This window comes from Poecilia mexicana, unplaced genomic scaffold, assembly GCF_051168715.1.
Source record: "Poecilia mexicana isolate PSO_F unplaced genomic scaffold, ASM5116871v1 scaffold_5, whole genome shotgun sequence".
NCBI lineage: Eukaryota > Metazoa > Chordata > Actinopteri > Cyprinodontiformes > Poeciliidae > Poecilia > Poecilia mexicana.
Window position 1 is genome coordinate 30,602,680 of NW_028263374.1, and position 8,212 is coordinate 30,610,891.

General features: G+C 43.0%; 1 long non-coding RNA gene across 1 annotated transcript; it reads right to left on the reverse strand.

Moving 5' to 3' along the window:
- Positions 1 to 5,576: 5,576 nt before the first annotated feature.
- LOC106910628 (uncharacterized) lies at positions 5,577 to 7,696 on the reverse strand. The gene is made up of 2 exons (XR_015762963.1): positions 7,131 to 7,696; positions 5,577 to 6,871 (listed from the first exon to the last, which is right to left on the reverse strand). It is a non-coding gene; the product is annotated as an uncharacterized LOC106910628 (long non-coding RNA).
- Positions 7,697 to 8,212: the final 516 nt, after the last annotated feature.

Genomic DNA, 8,212 nt, shown 5'->3' on the forward strand with positions numbered 1-8,212 from the left:
CTGGAACAGAATATCAGTAAATCTGAACTGATTTATTTATTCATAATGGGAGAATAAATTGATCTGAATCGGAGGCGAAGCGTTGCTCCTCTTCCTCTCCTCTTCCTCTTCATCCTCCTCTTCGTCTTCATCCTCGTCTTCATCCTCCTCTTCATCCTCCTCCTCCTCTTCATCCTCCTCTTCGTCTTCCTCCTCCTCTTCATCCTCCTCCTCCTCTTCATCCTCCTCCTCTTCCTCTTCATCCTCCTCTTCCTCTCCTCTTCCTCTTTATCCTCCTCTTCGTCTTCATCCTCGTCTTCATCCTCCTCCTCCTCTTCATCCTCCTCCTCCTCTTCATCCTCCTCTTCCTCCTCCATCACTAAATTCTGTTCTGATGCAAATATCTGAGTAAACCTCAACACAAATCTCAGCTGCAGCTGTAACAGTTGGTTTTTAGAAATAATCCCAGAACATCGATAAAGTTCTGGTTCCAGATGGTTTCGGATTAATCTGCCAGCGGAGCTGCAACGTTTTTACCCTCAGCATTGAAACAAACGTCTGCATGTAGCTGAAGAGATTCCTGCAAGTTAGTTTTGACTTCTTTAAGTGCAATAAGATGTTTGGACTACAAATACTGAAAACATTCAACCAGAACAAGTGCAGACGGAACCAAACCAGAACCGACCAGCAGGGAAACGGGCCGGTTCTTCAGCGCTGAGCTCAGAATCACAGATTCATATGAACATCCATATTCTGTTTCTGCTTGTTTTTTTTCAGAGTAATGTTGTTTTAATGGACATGTTTTAACTGGAACAAGAAAATCTGATGATCTGGAAACACAAAAACCCGTTTCCTGAAACTCGCCTTGTTATTTCTGCTCATCGTGTTTTTACCGTTTTCTTAGTTTATTTTCTGTGAGCTGCTGTTCTTGGCCAAGTCTCTGATGTGAAAACCTGGTTATTGTCATTATAGATGAGAAACTTTCTTGTTTTAACGAGTTTTGCAGCTCGTTATCCTGAGAGTTTCTTGTTTTAACGAGAAATCTGTCCTGGATTCATTCCAGCTGTGGCTGTTAAACCATCGCCAGGTTTTTGTTCCTGTTTTCGACTCATTTAGATGCTGTTTTTATTTTTATAGAACTAAAACTCTTTTCCTGCAGCATCTTTAGTTTATTTCTGTGATCTGCGCATGAAGTTGGATCTGGAGTCGTTAATAAAGTCACATGATCCTGTTTGCATTTTTCCACACTTAGTTTTCCAGATGTAATAAAAACTTCAGGCTTTTTTATTAAAATGAGTTAAAACCACAAGAAACATGAAGAAAATGTTTCGTAAGGAAAAAGTTTGAAGACTTTCTGACTATTCATCTTCAGAATCAACTCCAAAAACCTCCAGACACACGATCAGCCAGGTCAAAGGTCAGGTCAGGCCCTTCAGGCCTCGGTCCTACATCAGGCCTCCTGATTGGCCGATTGAAGCTCAGTGACTTCCTGTGTGGAAGCGCTCGTCTCCGTGTTTCCATGAGTCCAGCTGCCATATTTCCTGCAGTTTTCCGGTTCCTCCTCCATCACAGCCTGACGAACGTTTGCTCCTGTAAATCTGCCCCATCGATCCGACACGACTCGAGTCTGCAGCGAGGCGATCAATCTGCTGCCGCGCTGAAGGCTCGTCGATGGAGCGCCGCTCTGCTCGCTGATTCTCAGCACAAACTGAAATGAGGATGTTGATGGAGGAATTAGAAACCATGCAGCTGCTTTTGTTTCCCTCCTGCAGTAAATGTTTGACACCAAATGGTTCCTTCACATCTGAAGGGTGGAGGAGCCGCAGAACGCTCCTCAGCTCTCCTGTGAAAGACCAGAGGAACCAAAGACAGAAATAAAGCCACCAGAATTATTCAGTAAAATATCCAAACTAAATAAAGTTTTTAAGAAAACTAATTGTCAGACCAGAATCAAAGGTGTTGTTTAGTTAAATGAACTCAGTGTTTCGGCTGTTTTGTAGTTTTCTGACAGTTTGTTCCAGATTTACGATGCATAGAAGCTGAATGTTGCTTGGAGTCCAAACGGTTCAGTAAATCCGTCATTAACTTGGTTTTATGTTTAGATTTGTCCCTCTTTGCTTTCCATATCTAATGGGCTCTTTGCACCTCAGCTTCCGCGTTCGGGGTAAAGCGGCTCGATTGTTTCTGATCCAATACAAATATAATTTACATCAGGTGCTGCAGTGCTTGGCCAAGGTTTGTACATCGATCCGAAGCCCCAACAAGTCAGCTGGAGAAAGGTTTTAAGATGTTCGCCTCGTTATACATTCACTGACACGAAGGTGAGTTTTACTTAAACTTTGTGGCTAACATTAACGTTAGCTTATGCTAGTAGGCAATATTCTCGGACATTGTTCTTGTAAAATGTGCTATTTAAGTATCTAAACATTCTAACGGACAATGTATTTATCTTATTTTCAAGTATATTATGTGTGTTTATTGTCGTTAGTGTCAGACTAAAGGGGAGGTTCCGGTTCGGGCTTTTTACTTCCGAAGCCTGACGGAGCTCAACAAGCCTCATAGCTTGACAGTAGCGCAGCTCTGGTGTCAGAGATCTGGTTCAGCTGTTCAGGTTCAAAGTTGCTGCTTTTAGAAAAATATGACCGTGTTGCTTCATGTCTCCATGTTATTTCGTTTTATTACCTTTGCATGTTTCTTGTTCAGAGCTCAGATAGGACGGTGTTTACAGCAGGATGTACAGGCGGATCAGTCGCTCGGCTGTCTGGCTCTGGTCTGCTCTCTCGTTCCCATAAACTCTTTCAGGCTGAATATAGAAGTGATTCCATGGAAATAACTCAGGGAGGCTCCTTTATTTACCATCCGTGTCCCCGGTAGTTTTAGGCTGATCCGGAGTGAAGTGAAGGCTGCAAACTTTGCTGTGCGGCGTTAGCTGGTAGCGACAGATATTTACAAGCCATCTTCTTAATTCAGGATCGCTTGGAAATTAAGGAAAACTTAAAAGCCCATTATATTAGGAAGACAACAATGTTAATAGTATTGTTTTTTTGCATCTGAAATACAACTTAGTCTTTTCTACCAGTCATGGTAACTCAAAGCGGAAAAAAGTGAGCCGCATTAGCTCCTGGAGATGTGACGTCAACGCCTTAGGTGCAAAGAGCCCATTGTTCAGTTTTAAATATTCCTGAAGCTTCTGGTTCTGTTCTGGAATATTTCTGTCTGTTACCAAAAGTTAAAATTCATCTTTATTTCTCATGTGTTGCTTTTCCAGTTTTCTAGTTTCTTCGTAGCGTTTCGTTTTGAATCTGATAAATCTGGTTTCTGGGTTTTGGTTCCTCCAGCTGATGTTCATCCTGCTGATCAGACCAACCTGTTTTCTCTCCTCCGTATTTACGGCTTTGCTCCGGTTTCACGGTTCTGGTTTCTGACGGTGTCTGTCAGCTTTACCCTCACCTGGCTGACGTTTACTTCTGTCCTAAAGCCTTTTGGTTGTTGCAGTGAAGCAGCTGAGCTCTTCAGGCCTCTGAATGACATTTGATTGATCAGATTAGCAGCTTGTTTAAGTCAATGAGTGCAAAGTAAACATAATTATTAAATCAAATATTCAGTTGTTGCAGAGACTGGAGAAGAACAGAGACAGAAATCCAGTAAATTTGTTCAAGAAGTACATTTTGTTCTGGTTCTGTCCAATCAGGCGAGTCGGAGGAAAAGTTTCACCGAGTCTCAATAAAGTTGCAGCTTATGTTGTTGAACGAATCAGGAGAAATATTTACATCTGCTTTAGGAGTTAACGTACAAGCGCAGGTTGCTCTGTAGGATAGGTATAGTTACCTACAGTAGCTACCTATTATACGCAGGTTGCTCTGTAGGGTAAATTTAAAAAGAGACGCCAGATCAAACTAGAGGACTCCCAGCTAATGCTAAAGTAGCTCCAGGAAAAGTCGCAGAGGATTGACACATTTCTGGGTAAAGATCCAAAATCTTCATCATACCAAACATAAAAACCATGAGCTCACATCCGGTGAGAACGGAGCTTCGGCCTGCAGGAAGCAGATCAAGAATACGAGTCGAGAAGTAAAAAATGCTGAAATCCCTGAGGGTGAAAGTCCCACATCCCAGCCCGGCTGCAGCGGAAGTTTGAAATGCCACTTTACGGAGACAACCACTTTCATTTAGAGCCCATCAATGTCTTTTTCAATATCCATTAGCGGCAGAGAGGCGAGGGATCAATGGTCTGATTAAAGACTCACAGAGACCCTCATGTGCTCCAGTCTCTGGAAGATCCGCTCAAGCAGCTGAAACGGCGGTTTGAGCGAGTCCGAGGAGTCGAGGAGAGGTTGTTAATGATGTGGCTCTGACCGCTCGGCTCAACGCCTCACTTTACTGAACAAAGGACATAATGAGCCAAATCACCAGCTTCATTGATCCGAAGGCATTTCCTCCTCCACATGACGAGCTTTTACCTTTCTGACAGTTTGTCTCATTTTCAACATGTTTAACCAAACATTAGCAGCAAATTCATGAGAATTAAAACAATAACAGATCAGAATAAATCTGAAGAAAGTAGACAGAAATCAGTTTCAGATTTATTTTGAAAATTTAACATCTACAATCTCCTATGTCTCTTATTTCACATCTACCTGCTCCCACTTAGCTCAGGCGCTAACGTGTTAGCCGTGTCCGTCCTGCACAGCCGGTTCTGGTTCTGGTAGAAAACGGGGAGATATTTCTGTCTAACCAACATTCATATGAATGAGAAAGATGTTCAGTAAAACCTGGATGTTATTGCAGCAGAGCATCACACTTTGAACATCCGTCCAGTTAGAAAAGCAGATCCAATGAGAATCTAAAACATGACGACAGCAGTTTTTATCGGGAGTTTCTGTTAACAAATGCAGGAAGCACCCCGATTCAGAAACATGAGTGGGGAAACGCTAAGAAAACAAGGAGGTTAGCTGGAGTTAAAATGAAAAATAAAATATTTTTTTATGTTTCTTGGAGCAGCAGAGTCAGAAAAAGCTGAAACTAAAGCAGAAGCTCCAAGCAAGCAAAGCGAACAGGAGTCCCAGATGAGTCCAGGGAGCTGCCACCAGGACCTGCATTGTTTCATAAAGCAGCTCCATCATTAACGCGGCTCCACCCGAGGCCTGCAGCCGCGCCGCCGCCATCCCTCACTCTGTCCACAGTCATCACCGCTCTTTATTTGCTGCCTTTATTTATCCGGCCGCCTCCTGTAAGCATTGTTTACCCTGCTGGCGCTGTCCTTGGACTTCCATACGTCTCGGAAATGGATAATACCTGCCACTATCTAATTTGCAGCAGCATCCCGCCCCGTCCCCTCCGTGGTTCTGTTGGCTCTCGCAGCGCAGGCAGGTCCGTTTGGGTCCGTTTGGACCCAGAGATAACGGATATCTGACCCTGTCGCTGCGGATGAACGAGATTAGAGAAAACCAGCAGAGATACGCAGCAGGACCAGGAGAGGTCTCCACGGACACGCAGTGTGTGTGTGTGTGTGTGTGTGTGTGTGTGTGTGTGTGTGTGTTTCTCCGGGCTATTAGCCAAACCAACAGATCAAACCGTTTATCAAAGGGAGCCTGGACTGACCACAGGGAGGAGTTTAGTTTATTAGTTTGCTTCAAACATGCCTGGAAAATAAACGACAATAATCTGGCTTATTAAGACAGTCAGAAAACATGGAGCATCTTCAAACTCATATCTTCATGTTATTAACTCATTTACAAAATGTCAAAGTTTAAAAAATATTATTGGAAAAGGAAACATTTAGCTTCAAATATGCTACATAAATATTTAACTAAATATTTAGTTAGCAGCTCAGAGCTAAATATTGATCTAATGTGTTCACATGGTAGCGGAAGTGGACTATCAAAATAAAAGCTGTGTCTTGACTGAATGCTGATCTGTTGCTAAATGTCTGGATTGTCTTAAAAACAGAGTTTCCTCGTTTTCAGCTGAAATGTTGAACAAGAAAAGAAAAGATGAAGAGGAGACATGAAGCGGTTCGACAGAGGGAGATTATTAGGAGGGCTGGAAGACCAAGCTTTTATTTTGGTAGTACACTTCCTGTTATTGGCAAGTGAATTTACATATTAGCTAAATATTTAGTTAGCAAGCCAAATAGCTTGACATTTATAAATAAGCAGGTGGAAATATGACTTTGAGAAGTGAGCTCCTCCTTTTCTGCTAAATAAGAGGAGAAGTTAATGTTTCCCTCCATCTTTGTAATGGGAAAGAAATGAGTATAAATAAAAACCAAAGCTGTCGTCGTCTCATCATGGTGGATCCGTCTGCAGTCGTTTGTTTGGTTTTAAACTTATATTAAGAATATTCAGTTTCATTTCTTTTAAACTGGGTGATATTTGGTCATCCCTGCATTTCACAGTTTCCCTCCACAGACAGAAAAACTAAATATTTCCACAGTTTGAGGATCTCAGATCATTCTTCTGGTTTTATTGCCACCATCCCAGTCTGAAAATATCTTTTGCAGATTTACAGGCAGCAGACATTTTTGTTGTCTGCAAATAAAACGGATTCATTTTGTTGGATAGGTGCAGTGTGAATAATTCAGGGCCCCACAGTGGCCCCTGAGGGGCCTCGTCTGCAGGTAACTGCCTGTTTCTGAGCCAGATCTTCATCCAGTTTCCTCATCACATCATTCAGATCCAACTGATGGAACAGCGACTGGTTCAGTATAGTTAGTTATTCCTTCAACCAGATCAATTAATGACGTCGCTGTTGATCCTCACCTGGCTTCCTGCTGTGTGCATCAATGGATCCGTCTCACCTGGCAGTGAGCAGCAAACAGGAACATCCTGTCACTGAACTGCTGTCAGATTGTCCAGGTGAAAAGCAAAACTTCAGGCTCTAAGCTGCAGGTCTATGGAGATGGATGGAAACATGTTGGAATATTACTGTTTAGCTTTGATGAATGTGGGTAAATAATTTACTGTGTGTGTGTGTGTGTGTGTGTGTCCTGAATAATGCATGGTTTCCGTCAGATATATGAACTATTTAATCATGAGCTGTAAAGGGATCTATTCTTTAACACAAACAGCTTTGTAGGTTTTTATTTTGGTTTTTAAAACGGATTTCTCTGTGCTGGTGAGGCAGAAAGCTGAGAAAATGGCTGCCCATACCTGTTGTCTTCTCTTCCTGCATCGACCATCAGGAACTCCAGTTTACCTGGAGCACCTGGAGAACCGACCGACCAGCCGCTACAGCCTCAAACACAAGCATCTTTTTATTTCTACAGATGCTGAAATATTAATGGTGTGTGTTTTATTTACGCTGTTTGTGTCAGACTCCGGTTTTCCTTCTGGTCTTCGTCCTGCTGAAGAGTTTCCCGCCGCGGCGGCCGCTGACGTCACGCTTCAGTCGGCATTCCTGATGAGCGGCGCAGCTTCCGGTCGGTTTACTCTGCTTTCCTTCCCGTCCAAACGTCTCCACAATCCGCTTTACTTCTCTGAACGACGCAGTGACAGCTGGATGCCGGCCGGCGACGCTAGCAGTAAGAGCTGCTGCCACAATGGAGACGAAGACCTGAGGGGTCCAAATGGTTCCGACCGGCCCAAAACCTGCCAGACAGTCACAAAGGACAGTCCATAAATCTGTTTACAAACAGGCAGGCAGTAAATCCTCATCAAATATGTTGGTCAATGTTTCATTTATTATGGTTTAAAACCAACAGAAAGTCTAGAATTAAAGAAACTCGGTATGTAGCAGGTTATTATTTGTTTTGTAAGTTAGTTATTTTTTATTAGAACCTGTTTGAAGTGAGTATTTCCTATTGCCGTTGAACGCACCTGACGCAGCGTGGTCACGCAGCCTGATGCGTGCAGGTGGAGGCTAAATGCTGCGCCGGGCTAGCAGGAGGTAAGACGTTTTTATGGGTTAACTCACCTTTCACACCGTTTCATGTCATATGAGCCGAAGTTGGATTTTATTTAAATTTACAAGTTAATACGAGTTCCTGTGTTACAGTTATGAAACTGAGTTATGTTGGCTTGATTTCACGGAGTTGTGGCGGGTTTTTCTGTTTGATTTGGGTATTTTTTCTTTATTTTGGATGTTTTTTCCTTGCAAAGTGAGACGTTTTGGGCCAGACTGCGTGGAGTGGCCACTGCCGTTTCTGTCTAACAGGCAAAATAAAAGACGGCAAACCCAGAAAGACACTGAGGTTGGACCGGTCACACACACAAGCTCGGTGCTGCTTGGTTCT